The sequence below is a fragment of the Bactrocera dorsalis genome, chromosome 1, assembly GCF_023373825.1.
Source record: "Bactrocera dorsalis isolate Fly_Bdor chromosome 1, ASM2337382v1, whole genome shotgun sequence".
Lineage (NCBI taxonomy): Eukaryota > Metazoa > Arthropoda > Insecta > Diptera > Tephritidae > Bactrocera > Bactrocera dorsalis.
Genome location: NC_064303.1, coordinates 13,662,246 through 13,678,233, shown reverse-complemented (window position 1 = coordinate 13,678,233; position 15,988 = coordinate 13,662,246). Strand labels below are relative to the sequence as shown.

The 15,988-nt window shown below is 28.1% G+C and overlaps 1 protein-coding gene across 4 annotated transcripts in view; it reads right to left on the bottom strand.

Moving 5' to 3' along the window:
• LOC105228497 (protein numb) overlaps window positions 1-15,988 on the bottom strand; it is a 108,964-nt gene that overhangs the window by 39,404 nt on the left and 53,572 nt on the right. Inside the window, exons 1-2 of one of the 4 annotated variants that reach the window (XM_049446890.1) lie at window positions 14,468-14,919; window positions 13,442-14,281 (exon numbers count right to left, since the gene is read on the bottom strand). The exons of 1 other annotated variant lie outside the window; for it this stretch is intronic. The gene's annotated coding sequence lies outside the window, so the exon portion shown is untranslated. Of the gene's footprint in view, window positions 1-13,441; window positions 14,920-15,988 lie in introns of those variants that run through there. 2 more of the 4 variants (XM_049446891.1, XM_019991110.3) reach the window with 2 other exon arrangements.

Genomic DNA, 15,988 nt, shown 5'->3' with positions numbered 1-15,988 from the left:
GGCTATAAAATACACGCTTATTCTTCATATGTAGTCGTATTATGAACTTGTCGATTCGCTCACAAATCCCTCGCCATCTAAAGCTATCTAAACCATGTATCAACTAGCTTTTCAATACTCGTAGTCACCTGTGCAGTCAACTAGTCAGTCACACTATCACCATTCGGCATGCAATTTGCATGAGGATAAATGCTGCTTTTTTCTACGCTTTACAGTGCTATTATTCAAAGTACAATAATAATTGCTTTGATTATTAGTGTTAGTGTTGTGTTGGCTGTCTGTCACTGAAGTGTTTGTGTGCATGTGTGTGTATAGCTGACTCATTTGCGCATTGAAGCATGTCTTTGTTAGTGTCTCTTTACGGTAATTTATATTTATTTATTTTTTCTAGCTGTTACCTTTTCATTACTTTTGCATTTGTGTCAAACATGCTCTGATTCCTTGCTTTTGAGCGCAGGTGAAACCGCAACACTGACAGTCAACTGACAACGTGTGACGAGACGCGTTTAATTGGCGTATTATTGAGTTACAATTAAATTTTTTTAAATACTTAAAAAAGAAAAATATAGTTTTTTGGAGCTTTGCTGTCAATGAAAGCTACCTTTGGTGAGCTTTCACAAGTTAGAGAGCTTTTTTGCTGCTTCAAATAAAATAATAAATTTTAATTTTTGAGGCTATGGTGCTATTGAAAGCTTTGTTGTTCGAGCTTTCCCTATTTTGAGAGCTTTTTTGTTTAGTAATTTCAATGTTCTAAAAATGGCAAAATATAATTTTTGGTGTCAATGAAAGCTTTGATACGGTGAGCTTGCACTATTTTACAGCCTTGTTTTTGTAATTAAATTAGATAAAAACAGCAGGCTAAAATTCTAGAGCTAATGAAAGTTTCATTATACTGAGCTTTCACTATTTTGAAAGCTTTTTTGGAGATGTATCCTCAATGAAAGCATTGCTATTTAAATTATAAAGAAATAGCAATCTAAATTTCTATAGCTGATGAATGGTGAGCTTTCTCTATTTTGAAAGTTTTTTTTTAGAGTTTTAGCGTCAATGAAAGCTTTGCTATGGAAGTATTCACTATTTTACAGCCTCTTTTGCTTTTTAAGTTGTATAAAAATTGCGAACTAAATTTCTAGAGCTAATGAAATTTTCGTTATGGTGAGCTTTCACTATTTTGAAAGCTTTTTTTACGATTGTAATAGTAAAGAATAATGAAAATCTCTTTTTTGAAGTTTTGATAACTATTAAAGCTTTACTTGAGGGTTTATAATTATTTCAAAATTGTTAAGCATAGCTTATTCTGAGCTTTCACTCAAAAACAGAATTATACTTTTGAGAAAGCAGAAATAAAATTATTTTTTGAAGTTTTATGTGTAGACTGAGATTTTATTAATTTTATTAACTAAGTAATTGGAGTCAGATATATAAATATGTTGAAATTTTAAGAAGCTTTTGCTCCTCAGACAACTTTATTTATTCAAAATAACTGTACTGATAATAAGCAGTATTACTTGAAATTTTTGTTTAACTTTTAGGTTTTTTTTATAATATTTCAATAATATATTAATAGCAAAATTTTGTTTTTGAGCTTTTTTCTGCCAACGAAAGCTTTTGAAAGTTATACTTTCACTGTTTTTGGAGCTTTTTCTTATTTCAAATTTTTATAATTGATTTTTATAAGCTTTCACTCATGTAAAAGCTTTTTAAGTTCAGGAAGTTTACAACATTGATTTGAAAATAGCTTTTAATAAGCTTTCACTAATGAAAATATTTTTTATGTTTAGGAAGTTTTTTTTATATTTATTTTGAACCTCCCTGTACAGACTGAACTTGGAGGCTGTCTTCGATGAAAGCTTCAGCTTCATCTAAGTTTTAATTTATACTTTCAAAAGCTTTTTTAAAGAGCTTATGATTTTTAAAAATACTAACTCATACTCAAAAATGCTCACATAATACAATGAAAGCTCCAGCAAACCTGCGAAATGGTCTACCAAACTTTTAGAATGTCTCTATAAAAAAAGGAGAAAAGAAAGGATATTTGTTAATTTTCTCGGTGCACGAGTTCTCTGGAGCATTCAAAGCGCAATCAACTATGTGCCTTTAACTCATTTACAGCTACCTCTTGTAGTTGAGCTTTTCATTGCTACACATGTCATTGCGCGTTTCTCGTTTGCATGTCAGTGAAAATAGAAATTTCATACTAAAATTACCTGAAAATCGATAGGCAAAAATACATTACTGCTCCAAAGCTTTACAAAACAAACAAAGCCAACAAAAAAGCAATGACCGTAGCCAGTCTGACCGGCACGGTATAATTTGTAAGGCAGCAAACACATGCGGAAATATCGCTGGGAAACCCAACAAGTGCAGGTCAGCATGTAATTGCCCTACATATGGGCCATAATGCGACAGCTGAGGAGGAGAACTTTGAGTAAACACTTATTTACAGTCAAAAGGGTGCAATTCTCTACCTCAAAAATTCGCAAGCGAAAAACCAATAATTTCGAAAATATAGCACTGCAACGCCTAAAAGCATGCAAAATAAGGCAATCATTTGTTTTCGATAACCTTGAGCACCAGCTAGGTGATGGTGTGCGCCTAAAAATATACTTATTACACACTCGAGAAACTAACTTCCCTCTTAATCATCATAAATATGTCAGTCGTAACTATTTTTTTGAAATTTATTTTTGATCCCGCCTTCCCTTAGCCTTATTGTTATACCTTCGTTCACAATAACATGCCGCTTCACCTTGGAAACAGCGCCACAGCTACACAACACAAAAGCGCGTCCCACCACTGCAATGCGCGCTAAAGCGCTTTTTGGGGAATTGCTAGTGGCCACAAACCCCCTTCGGTATGCACCCTCTCTTTTCACGCTGCCAAAATAAACACTCACACACTTAACAAACAAAGAATAGAGAATGGAAAAGCGTCAACACCACACCAACCAAGCACTCGTGTGTGTGCAATTTAAGTTAGTCGACTTTTAGGCGCCACAACCTACAACCTCATTATAGCTTTTAGCAACATTGCCGCAAGGTCACGAGCAACGGTTGAAGTGCAAAATAAATTGAATTGAATTTCCTCAATTGAATGGCATTAAATTGATGAGTGCTGGTAATATTAGTATAAGCGGAAGAAAGTAAATATTTTCATTGAATTTGGTGGAATTTGATAGTTGTGAATGGGTTGATGTAAAAATAGTGAATTATTTATTTTGTTAGAATTTTTTTTTTCAAAAAATATCAAATTTCAATTACGAGTTTGTATTTTTACTCTTAAATTGTTTTCAAAAACGTCACTTTAACTAAATGGTTTGAGTCTCTGCTATTTTGAAGTCTATTCGAATTGGTGCATGTCTTTGATAGAATCGAAGTTGAGCCTAATTGTAGGCAACAAATCATTGTTAGAATATTTTTTTCAAGTTATTGAGCTAACCTCAACGAAAGTTGTATAAAACTATGTGTTCGGGTCGACAAAAGCTTCGAGAAATCAGCTAATTCCGTAGTTTTCTTCAAGAAATTTGACTAACCTAAATTAAAGTTGCATACAACCGGGTGTCTGGGTCGACAAAAATATGGGAAATTTAAATATATATATAGAATAGTTTTCAATGTTTAACATAGATAAATATTTCAAAACCAAGCTAAGAGACAAGAGACAAAGCTTGAGACAACAAAGCGACGAGGTAGATTACAGCGACCAGCACCAAAAGTGCGCAGCCCTCGACAAAACCTGGGACAGGCGCTCATCAGAATCGAAGCCAGGATTCTGATTATGGAGTACTTAGAACTGTCGGCGAGAGTATCTGCTCTCTTCAATTGAGAAAATTACGGCGCTTCAGTTATATATTCTGAGCGAGTTTTTGAGAGCTTAATTTTTATAACTTTCATAGAAAAATATGTAATTTCAAGCAGAAAAGAACTATGCACTTCCTCTACATCTCAGCTATGCAGAGATCCGTTTGTACCAGTTTACTAATAACACACTCATTGCTGGCTTATCGCTCGCATCACATCAAAACCGTGACAATTTGTAAGCAAAGCGAAATTGCAATATCGTAAATCACAGCGTCTTCTCAGAATTCCAAGCGTCATATGCCTTCACCGGCTCGTCAGCTGGTCCACACTCAGTCCAGCAGTTTGTTGATGCGCCATCATTTAGTCACATGGACAAGAAGGTTGTCTTTATGACATTTCGTTGTTTTTACAATGAAGCGCATAGATAATTTATAAGTTAAACTAAACCTGTTAAAGGCTTAGTAGAAAGACAAGGTAAATGTAAGGCGAGACTGACTGAGTCAAGCTGACCGAGGTGAGGATACGTTGGACTTTGATTGGCGGCTGAGTATGCAAGCGCAAAAAAAAAATCTAATGAGTGGCGACTGCATACTTATCAGCAAAAACAAAAACGACTAATATAAGTATGATTACAATTAGATCTGGCTACAATCTAGATATAAAAAATTTAGAATAAAATAAAATAAAAACTGCTGATGACTTCCTTCCTCACCTGCGTCGCTTCGCTTTACAATGGAAGCAGGCGAAATTAGTAGAATATGGCAAACGGATGTGAAATGCAGCAAAAGTCGTTGAGCCGAGGAGTAGACACGAGCAAGTAGCAAGCAAACGGGAGCAAAAATAGGCTGCGATGCCGGTGAGTGAATGCAGAAGCTGCAACACCAGCAGCAGCTACAACAAAGATCCGTCTGTGGCTGAAAAAGGGGAGAAATAAAATATTTGAAGAAGACTGTGTGCGTGTGTGAGTATTCTGCGGTAGCGTAATGGCTGTTGGCGTCAAGCTAAAGAAACTGGCAGAATTGAATTGGTAACGGCTGAGGCGTTGCAGGCAGGCTCCATAACTTCATGTTGGCTTTGCTATAAAACAGGTTTTCCACAGTAGTAAGAATTGAATTAGTTAGCAACAGCGAAGGTATGCTGCAGTTGAGACATTTCTGCATGTGCATGTGTGTTTATATATGAAGATGAGAATGTGTTTATGTGCGCGTGTGTGTTTCTGATTTATTAAGCACCTTTTTGGTGGCATTGTGCGGATTCAAGTTGGATTGTGGCATGAGAATATCTAATGCAATGGAATTATTTATACAATTATGTGTAGTATGTAGCTGACAATGTGGCATATACTCGTATATAAAATTACAAAAAAAAAGAATATATTAAAGTGAAGGAAAAATGTGTAGAAAGTAGATGTAGTGATAAGATAATCGACACAAATGGCAAAAAATAAGTTAAATTTAAAATAATAGCGGAATTCAAAAATAAAATCAAAAAATGTAATAAAGTTAAAAAATGTAAAGAAAATTAAAAAAAATAATCTTATTACTTAAAAAAAAAATTAAAATTCAAAAATAATAAAAAATACAAAATTAATTGTAAATATAAATGTAAAAAAGTAAAAAAAAATAAAATTAACTAAAAATAAATTGAAAAATACAAAAATAGTAAAAAAAAAACAAAATTAATTGTAAATATAAATATAAAGAAAGTTAAAAAAAATAAAATTAATTAAGAATAAATAGAAAAATACAAAAACAGTAAAAAATAAAAAATTAATTGTATTTTTAGTGGGTTTGTGTTTTTCGAAAAAAATTAATAATGTACTAAATTTGAAAAAATATAAAGAGGAAAAAAATAAAATTAATTAAAAATAAATTGAAAAATACAAAAATAGTAAAAAAAATAAAAAATTAATTGTATTTTTAGTATTTTTATGTTTTTCGATATATTTTTAATAAATTTTATTTTCTTCTTTATATTTTTTTGTTTCATTTATTACATTATTATTTTTTTTTAAATTTAAAAATCCATTTTTTTTTTAATTTAACGTATGTTTTGCCGCAGATTAAAATGAAAATTAGTACTGATTAAAAACAAATTTAATTAAACTCCAAAAAGAGTCGAGTATAAAAATAATTTTTATATTTATTTTTTCCAAATTTTTTTAGGCCTATTTTTTTAAATATTCAAGTATGCAAAATTTTATTGCGATTGAAATAAAAATGAAAACTGAATAAAAAAATTAAATACATTTCAAGAAAATTATATAGTATAAAAATATAATTTATATAATTTTTTCATAATTTTTTTTATAACTTTTTTATATAAAATAATTCAAAATTTTTAAGAAAAATTATTTTTTTAGAAAAAAATTTATTTTTTAATTTAATTTTGTTTTAGAAAAAATTAATTTTTTAGTAAAAAGCTTAAAACTTTTAAACTAAAAAAAATTTAACTAAAAAAAATTTTTTTTTAAAATTTAATTCCAAGAAAACTGTTTTGAATATAAATATAATTAATTTAATTTCTTTTACATTTTTTTTTGTTTTAATTAAAAAAATTTTTTTTTTTTTCTAGTTTTTTTTTGTTTTAATTAAAAAAAATTAAAAATTGTTTCAGTAAAATTTAAATTTGATATAAAATTACATAACAAATATCAGCTGAAACTAAAAATATTTATACCAAAAAAAAAAATTTTTATGAGTAAAAATTTAAAACTTTGAAACGAAAAAAAATTAATTTTTATAAGTAAAAAAATAAATTTTTATAAGTAAATTTTTGTAAGTAAAAATTAAATTTTTTTCGATTTAATTTTTTACTTAAAAAAATATTTTTTTTTAGTTTCAGCTGATATTTGTTATGTAATTTTATGTATATTATTTTTTTTAATATAATAGGTTGTTCTGCCTTCTTCGTGAAAGGTCTATTTTTATCAAGAAATATTTCCTCCATACAACTTGGTGACTTGAGTATTAACCTAGGGTAATCGGTTTTTAAACATAAACAATTCTCTTTCGAAACGTTGTTTTCAGAGTCGCTTACTTCCAAGTGTCTATAATTCCTTAACAGTCCCGTGTGAACACACCCGTAGTCTGCTTTTTCATTCAGCCTTATTTTCTATAGCCAATCCTATATATTTTTATACATTTTTTGTGCTTAAGCTGTATTAAAATTTAATTCAATTTAAGTAGCGCCACTTACTTTCAGCAGCAGCTCAAAAGCATGCATTTTAAAGTGGGTCTGAAAAGTTTGCCACTCTGCCACTTGCATTAACAAACTACACCTTTATTACAGCCGCCTTCAACTTTTTTGATATATTTTTTTGTATGTAACTAGGGTTTTCCGCGCCCAACAACCCACTTTTGTTGCCTTCTCTGCTATATATAATTACTTAAGTGATTATTATTGCAAACATACATACAAACATACCAGTATGCATCACAATGACTTTTAACACGTGTGCAACCCTGAAAGTTGTTGTTGTCGTTGTTGTGCGTTAATTGCAATTTTTTGTTTATACTTTAAGTTGCCGTATTTTTATTTGATTTCATTGTTTTCTTTCATTTCATTATTACTTTTATTGTTTATTTTAACTTTTCCTCTTCAACTACTCAGTGCTTGCTGTTAACCGCTTTGTGTTGTTGCTGTCGTTGTTTGTATGTATGTCAGCGCCTTCAATATTTTATTTGCCATTTTTATTGTTGTTGTTTTTGTCGTGCTCTTTATTATTGCAGCTACATTGAATTGTAATTTTCGCAAAGTTTTAAAGTTTATTTGCTTGCCACACACTGTGTCTGCTGTCGGCGGCCACCTTCGCCGCCATTGATGAGTGGCAAAAGGCAATTAAAAATTGAAATAAATGTTTTTACGTTTTCGTTAATGAATGGCGAGATACTTATGCAATACCTGTACATAAAGGTATTTGACGCGCCTTGGTCGATTTTTGTTTTTTCGTGTTGAAAAGGCAAAAGGTGTGGTTGTTGTTTGCTGAATGGGTTGCCTTTGATACTACTGAGTATTTAATTTTTTCAATATTTATTTTGCATTTATTTATTTATGTTTTTTTTTTATTTATTTATTATTATTTATTAATTTATTTATGATTTTTTCATTTATGATTTTTTCATTTATTTCTTATTATTTTTTAATTTATTTTTGATTTTTTTTTTAATTTATTATTTATTTTAATTGTTTTTACTTTATTTTATATTATCAAAAATATTCTGGCCATTTTCGTCAATTCTTCGTTTCAATTCTATTGAGTTTATCGTTGGTAGCGGTTGCCACTAATAAATTTTTCCCATGTCTGCTTCATCTAGCTCCTTGGTGTCATGGATATTCGGCTTTATCGTTGATTAGCTGGTTGGCAAGGTTTCTCATACAATTTTTTACATTTAGGGCTCTCGTTATTGATCCATTTTTCATCACCAGACTTAATCAGATGCAAAAATATCATTTTTAAGCAGCATTTCTGACATGCAAAATCGCCTAACCGACTGCCTTTAAAAGCTTTTAAGTGGCTGCTTGAGTGGCTCCCATAGAATATACGAGTTTTTCTTGTATTCACCAACAATTTTCACCGAGTAATGCTTCCTGTTCCTTAACTTCAAACCTTTTTTTTATCGATCAGTATATTTTTTGCCTTCCAAGACAAAATTACCACTTTTAAATCGTACAAACCTCTTGGAAGTTTCGCTCAGCTTGACCAAATTATGATCACTTTCGGCTGACGTTTTCATCTTAACTTTAACTATATTTTGTATTTTTTAGTTTTTATAATTTTATTTATAAAAAAAATGTATAAAAAAATTACAATATGTACATTATTTTTATAATCCACATATTTTTTTTGAATGTTTTTCAATTTTTATTCTTATTCCATCCGAGATTTATTTTGTATTTTTTTAGTATTTTGTAATTTTGTTTAAATTAAATTTTATTTAAAACAATTTACTTAACAAAATATATTTTTTTTTTGTCTACTACACGTTCCAAATCCACCTCAAAATCTTCGAAAGACAAAAAACATCACTTAAAAAACTGTCTTCTTCCTCCACCTAAAACTCATCGAAATGAAATTTTCATAAAATCTCAAATTCAAAAAATTAAAATTTCTTCAGTTTTGTTCTTAGTGTGAACTCACTCTTATATAAACAAAGAAAAAAGTATTCACAAAATCACCAAATTTGTGAATAATATTATTTGCTTTTATGATAGAAACAAAGCTCCTACTAAAAAATAAATATCTTTTTTATTAGACCGATAAATATCCAAATTCGTAATTGCAATTAAAAACTTAAAAAATGTCAGCGAAAGTTTAAAATAATAAATATGCAAAAAGTCCAGAAATACACCTTAACACAATCGAAAAAATTCCTTCAAATCACAATTTCTTCAAAAACCAAAAAATTCCAGCTGGGCAGTTCAAGTGTGTCAGCTGTATTTGACATACGATTGTGTAAGTAAAACATCAACAGTTAAGATAAACGCAAAATGCAACATGAAATGTTTACACTCAAAATTACTAAGTCCATATTTAAAAGTAGCACAAAAAGCGAGAGCAAAACGGCTAACTAAGTGACTGTCAGCTGATTTTTAAAGCCCTCGCATTTATGTCCAATTTAATGACTTTTCAAATGCGACAATGTAATACAATTAACTACCGTTATCATTTGTGTTTTCCCAAAATTTTTGCTTGACATTCAGTTTTATTTCAGTTTAATGAATTTTAATGTTTTTAGAACCCATTAATTTGGTTTTAATTAACTCACCGATAAATTAGGCAAGGTTTTTAAATTCCCTCGTGTCCACAAAATCAAAAATGTAGTACAACACTCCACATTGCATATCTTTTACATATATAATGTGTTAGAAATCTACTATATAAGTAACCTAAATAAATGCTCAAATAGTGCGACACAATCCCGCTGAGTCAGTGTCAATTCGATTAAGGTTATGTATAAGTAAATATGTATGCAAATTTTAAGCGGAGTGTACGTGTGTTGAGCTCATATTTAACGTTGTTTTAATAACAAAAAAATGCCGTAATTTAAAAGTACTTCCCAGTACGGGGTGTTCAAAATCCTAAATGAAAGATTTTAGCTATAGATTCACTCTAAATTGCGACGCTTAAATATTTGTGTTAGAGAGAGTAAAGAGAATATACATATGTGCTGAACGCACAGCTGATGAGCTATTTTAGGTAAAGAGAGTACTTGAAATATATACATATATCAGTTGAGTCAGTTAGCCCTTATTCTAGAATTTCTTGAAATTATATTTTTATACATATAATAGACTTCAGGTTGTTAAGAAATGTTAGATAATATTTAGATATCAGAAAAACTTCTGAGCGATAGAAAATATTCAGATGTTAGAAGAAATTCTGAAATTTACGCGATGCTACGTGAAATTTGAATTGAGAGAGAGCGGAGAGAAAAATTTGAAACACCAGGCACTCCTCTGTTGTCATCAAAACAGCTGATATGACAAATGTCAATAGAGCCGCAGCTGTTTTCAAGGTGTAGGCGATAAGTAACCAGTTTTATAGCAAGCTTAGTTCTATTAAATAGTTTAATGTAAGCTTAAATTAGATAAAAGGTCTCCGGATATATTTATGAACAAAAAAAATATAGAAATGAGAACATCATAAGTTAGGAATTAATGAAAATTTTTTTTTAACATTTTGTTTTTATGTTTTTGATAAACAAAATATTTAAAAAAATATTTTTTTTTTTGGAAAATTTAAAAAATATATATTTTTGTCAAAAATGTTGTAAATTCTTATTCTGTTCTTATTTATATTTATTTATGAATTTATTAATAGTTAAATGAAGTCTAAAATAAAGAAAAAATAAAACAAATTTTTTTTATAATTAATTTTTTTTTGTTTTTTGAAAAATGAAAAAATATCTATTTTTTTCAAAAATATTGTAAATTCGTATTCTTTTCTTCTTTGTGTTTTATTTCTGAACTCAGTAATTGTCAAACAAATTCTTTAATTTTTTATTTAATTTTTCTACCTTACCGGCATTAAAATGTTATTTTCTCTTATTTGCTCTTTGTGACACACCTCAAAGTGCTAATTCTGCGAAATTCAATTTTTGCATTACCAAACCTAGTTAATAGTTTAAAAGTTTCAATAATCTTTATTTTTACTTTTTTTTGTTCGAACATAACCTCTTTGCTTTTTGTGTCAGTGTCTCAACGTAGCATTATTCTAAACCATACACAACCAAACACACACACTTTTGAAGTGCAAAATGAATCTCTGCAAGAAGCATGGAATGCCGCTGCACCACGCCAATAGCAATTGCAGCAAAAGCAAAAAATAAATAAAGTATACAAAAATAAAAGCAACAACGCATCGTTGGCAATAAAAGTCGTTAACAGCTGAACCGTGTGCCATGACACGGCAGGCGGCGCAATGCACCGACTCGGCGTGCAGCGTTGGATGAAATTAAAAACTAGTTTTGCAAAGAAGCGCAAAAAAGGCACGAAACGTGAGTTAAAGTAAAATAGTGGCAAAGAAGCAATGCAAAGCAAAACGTCAAAAGTGGCTGTATGAAAGTTCTTTTAAAGGAAATGCTTTTATGTTTGTGTGTAAATTTAAAAATTTTGAGATTTAAGTAGCTGTTGGCTGTTGTTTAACTTTAAATTCTTAATTAATATTTTTATATTATTTATATGTATATTTACTCTTTTATTTTTCATTTTTTATTTTATTTATTTTTTTTTAACTTTTATTTAATATTTTTTTTTTAGTTTTAACTTAAATTTTATTTTATTTATCTTTAATATGAGTTTATATTTTTGTTATTTTTTTATATTTTTTGTATAAAGTTATTTTAATGCACATATCTGCATGTCTGTATGTACATATGTGTATGTAAATTAATATTTTTATAGTATATTTAAATTTAAATGAATTAATTTTAATTAATTTATTTCTTAATTTTTATTAATGAATATTTATTATAATTTTTTTAATTAAAAAAATATTTTTCTTTAAATTAATTTAAACAATTAATTTATGATTTTATTGTTTTTTTTTTGTTAATTTAAAATTACATTTTCTAAATTGCTTATTATTTTTGTTCTATTTATTTTTTTAATTTATTATAACATTTTTAATTAACAAAAAATATATTTTAATGTTTATTACTTTATGTACTTTAAACCATTTAATTTTAAGGTTTTTTAAAATTTATTTGTTATTTTTTGTTATTTATTTATATTTTCATTAAATTTTTTTTTTGTTATACAATTAAAAACATAATTTTATATATTTATTTATTACATAATTAATATTTAAATTTACTTTTATTATTTCTAAATCTCTTTTTTTCATTTATTTATTTAATAATTTGTAAATTAATTAATTTTGTTTTAATTTTTCGTATTTTTTTATTTCTTGTAATTTTTTTACTTATTTGAAATTTTTTTAATTAGACTTATAATTTTCAAAATTAATTAATTATTATTTATATATTATATATAAACTATTGTATATTATTATTAAATTTTTTATTATTTATTTAGGTTTTTTTAAATTTTTTTATAAATTATACCTTTTTATTTATCAAATTGTTTACAAATTAATTTATGTTAATTAGCTATTTATTATTTTTTAATTTTTATTTTAATTACTTTATTATTTCCAAAATAGCCGATTATTTCATTAATAAGTTTTTTCGTTTTTATATAATTTAAATTTTATTTATTTTATTTTTTTTAATTATTTTATATGTTTTTATTTTATTTTATTTATTAAAATATTTTTATTTATTTATTTAATGACTTTTTTATTTTTATACTATTTAAATTTTTATTTATTTATATAATTTTTGTTATTTTTTCCATTTCATTTATTAAAATTTTTTTATATTTTTTATTTATTAATTTTAATAATTATTAATGTAATAACTTTTTTATTTTTATATGCTTAAATTGTTTACTATATTTTTTAGTTTTTAATATTTTTTTATATTTTTTTTCATTTTATGTATTCAAATTTTTATACTTTTTTCATATTTTTTATTTATTACTTTTAATAATTATTAATTTAATAACTTTTTTATTTTTATATTGTTTAAATTTTTATTACTATATTTTTTTAGTTATTAAATATTTTATTTTTTATAATTTTTTCATTTTATGTTTAAAAATTTTTAAAACATTTTTTTTATTTAATAATTAATTTCTTTTTTATATTTTTTTTATTATTTTACTTTTTATTAAGTGCACATTTAATTTTTTTTTTGCATTTATTCAAAGTTTTTTTAATATTTTTAATTAATTTATTTATTTTATTAATTTTTTTATAATTCCTTTTCATTTTATTAATTATTTTTATGATTTTATTTAATAATACTGATTTTTTGTATTTATATTTTTTTTTTGTAATTTTTTATATTATTATGTAAATATTTTTTAACCGGTATTATAGTAATTTTTTTTATTTATTTTATTTCATGCTTTTGCTTCATTGCCTTGCCCCTAAGAATCGCGTTGCACTTTCTACCAGCTTCTTGCAGCCTCTCATTTTCTAGCTTGTGTATGATTTTTTTTAATAAATATATTTTTTTTAATTAAATATTCTTTATTTTTAATTTTATTTTCAAGCTTTTCTTAAATCAATTTACCGTTTATGGGCAACAGCGGCTGTGTTCTTGCATATCCATGTGTCTCATATCCACTTGTTGTTTGTTGCTTTTTAACCACTGGATTTTTTTGTTGTTGTTATTTTAATAAATTTGCAAATCTAATTTATGCACTTTCTGTTTATTTTTATTGTTTGGTTGAAAAAAAAATATTTCCTAGCATGAAGTTGAAACTAGTATGCTAATGTTGTTGTGGTAACTATGTATTTTTTGTTGTATATAATTTGTTGTATATAATTTGTTTAATAATCAGCTATAGGTTTCACTTTTGTTTTATATTTGAAAATTACTAATCCGCGACTTTGCATAATTTTTAGTTCTGCTTTTTAATTTTCATTTTTTAGTATTTGTTTTTTTTTTATATATTTTTTCGATATTTTATTTATATATACTTTTTTTTCAATACTTTTTTATAAATTTTTTAGCTGTTAAAAAAATACATAGCCTCTGTCACCAATGGAATGTCAGTCGCTTCAGGTCCGGTTTTCGTAACGATACACGTCGTTTACTTTGCTGCTTTGCTTTTATTTTTGTACGTCTGCCTTGTCTACGCTGGTTGCTGTTGTTATTATTGTTGTTCTAGCTTAGCTGGCGTTTTTGTTTTGCTGTAATGTTGTTGTTTCTTTTCTTTAATGTTGTTGTTGTTTCTTTTCTGTTATATTGTTGTTGTTCACTTATTGTTGTATTGGTATTGATTTCTTATTGAACAATACACAAAGTCCGCCAGTTGTGTCAGCATTCTTTCTGTGTGTAATAACCAGTTTGGCATTCTTTTTCTAACCGAAATTCACTAACTTTTGCGTTTCACTAATGCTATTGGCACTAAAAAATATTTTTTTATTTAGAATTTTTTTTTTATTTTTTGGAATGAATTTTTAATTAATTTTGCGTGACGAATTTAAAAAAAAATATATTAATTTATAATTTTTTTTATTATTTATATTTTTAACTAAACCCGTTTTGCACGAGTTTAAAAATGAATGCGTTCAAAAACTCTTTTCGAAATACCGTTTTCCAACACTCGTTGCGTATTTTTTCACGTTCGCGTATTACCGTTTTAGCGAGTTGGACCCCAAAAGTACACCACCAAAAAAAAAAGAATGTTTGCGAGAAACCTGCCCCGTAGACCCGTTGCAAGCGCGCGCTACACGTATGTACGTTCCAGCAGCTCAAATTACTCTACTGTACTGACAAGCGGCTGGTTAGCTCCCCGCTCGCAAACCGCTCGCTTTGGCTGTTAAGCTGGCAAATCTCTTGGTATTGTTGGTGGTGGTGTTAGCTCAGTCGACTTGAGTTGAGTCAGTTTTCAAATGTTTTATCTGAGCGCAGCAAACACACGCACACATATATACTACTTTGTATATGTATGTATGTGTATGTGAGCGCTGCGGGTCTGAAAAAAAACGCTGGACAGCTGTTACACGCTTAAAAGATATACAATGCACGCAACGCGCTACGAAACCATTACTAATGCAGGCGCGCACACGCACACAGCCACGCAAAAGCAAACACACACACACAAAAATAAACAGTTAATATGACACCGGCGGTTGTGGCGCTCTCTTTGCGCCGACTGCCTTTTGGCTTATTATCTTTTTTGTTAATAATTTATTGTTGTTTTTGCAGTCACATATAATTTACGAAACTCTAGCCGCTCACATTTGCACACACATACATATAAATGTTTTAAAAAAATATATTTTTTAAGTGTATTAGTGCTTATCTGTGTGTATTTGCGCGATTTATTTATTCTTTTTTACTGTTTGCATTAAGAAACACGCACACACGTGCATATGTAAACACACAAATACCTATACAGTCAAAATATAATGTGTTTGTGTGTGAGTGTGTGCGCCTTGTCTCACGCTAGCAGTTAATATGTCATTCTTTGCGCCGCACAATAGGTAAAAACACATCTGTCAGCGCTCGCAAACAATAGATAATTACAGGTACGGCAGAGAGAGAGCGAGTAAGAGAGCAAGCGGAACGCAGAGCGTAAGAGTGAGTGCAGATTTTTGGCTGATTGCAGGCCGTAGATGGGCTAAAAAAAAGACTCAGCACAAAGTTTTAACACAGAAATAGGGGAAATTTTGACTGTATTAATAAAAAAAATATTAAAATGTAGTAAATATGATATTTTAAATATTTAACCAAGCAATCAGAATTAGTGAAAGATTAAAATGCGCAACTCTTTCAAAGATTTGTTCAACTCCCAGCTGCGCAAGTAGTTTCTTTCTATCTTCAAATTGGCAATGCCGTTATCATTGCTTTCATTTCGCCCGCTCTTACACTCTTGTTCGTTCTCACACTCACTGTTTTTCTCTCTTACACTCATTATTTTTCTCTCCCTACTCTCTTTGCATAAAAAACTGCAATCGCTCATTCCTTAACTCAAAGGTAACGTGATATTAAAGATTAGCACAAGGTCATCTTGCGATCAAATATTTATCATTTCGAATTTTGAGTTTGTCGTTTGAGACAGAAGAGCGCTTTTTCAAAGAAATTTGCGTGCAAAGCATAGCGCTCTTT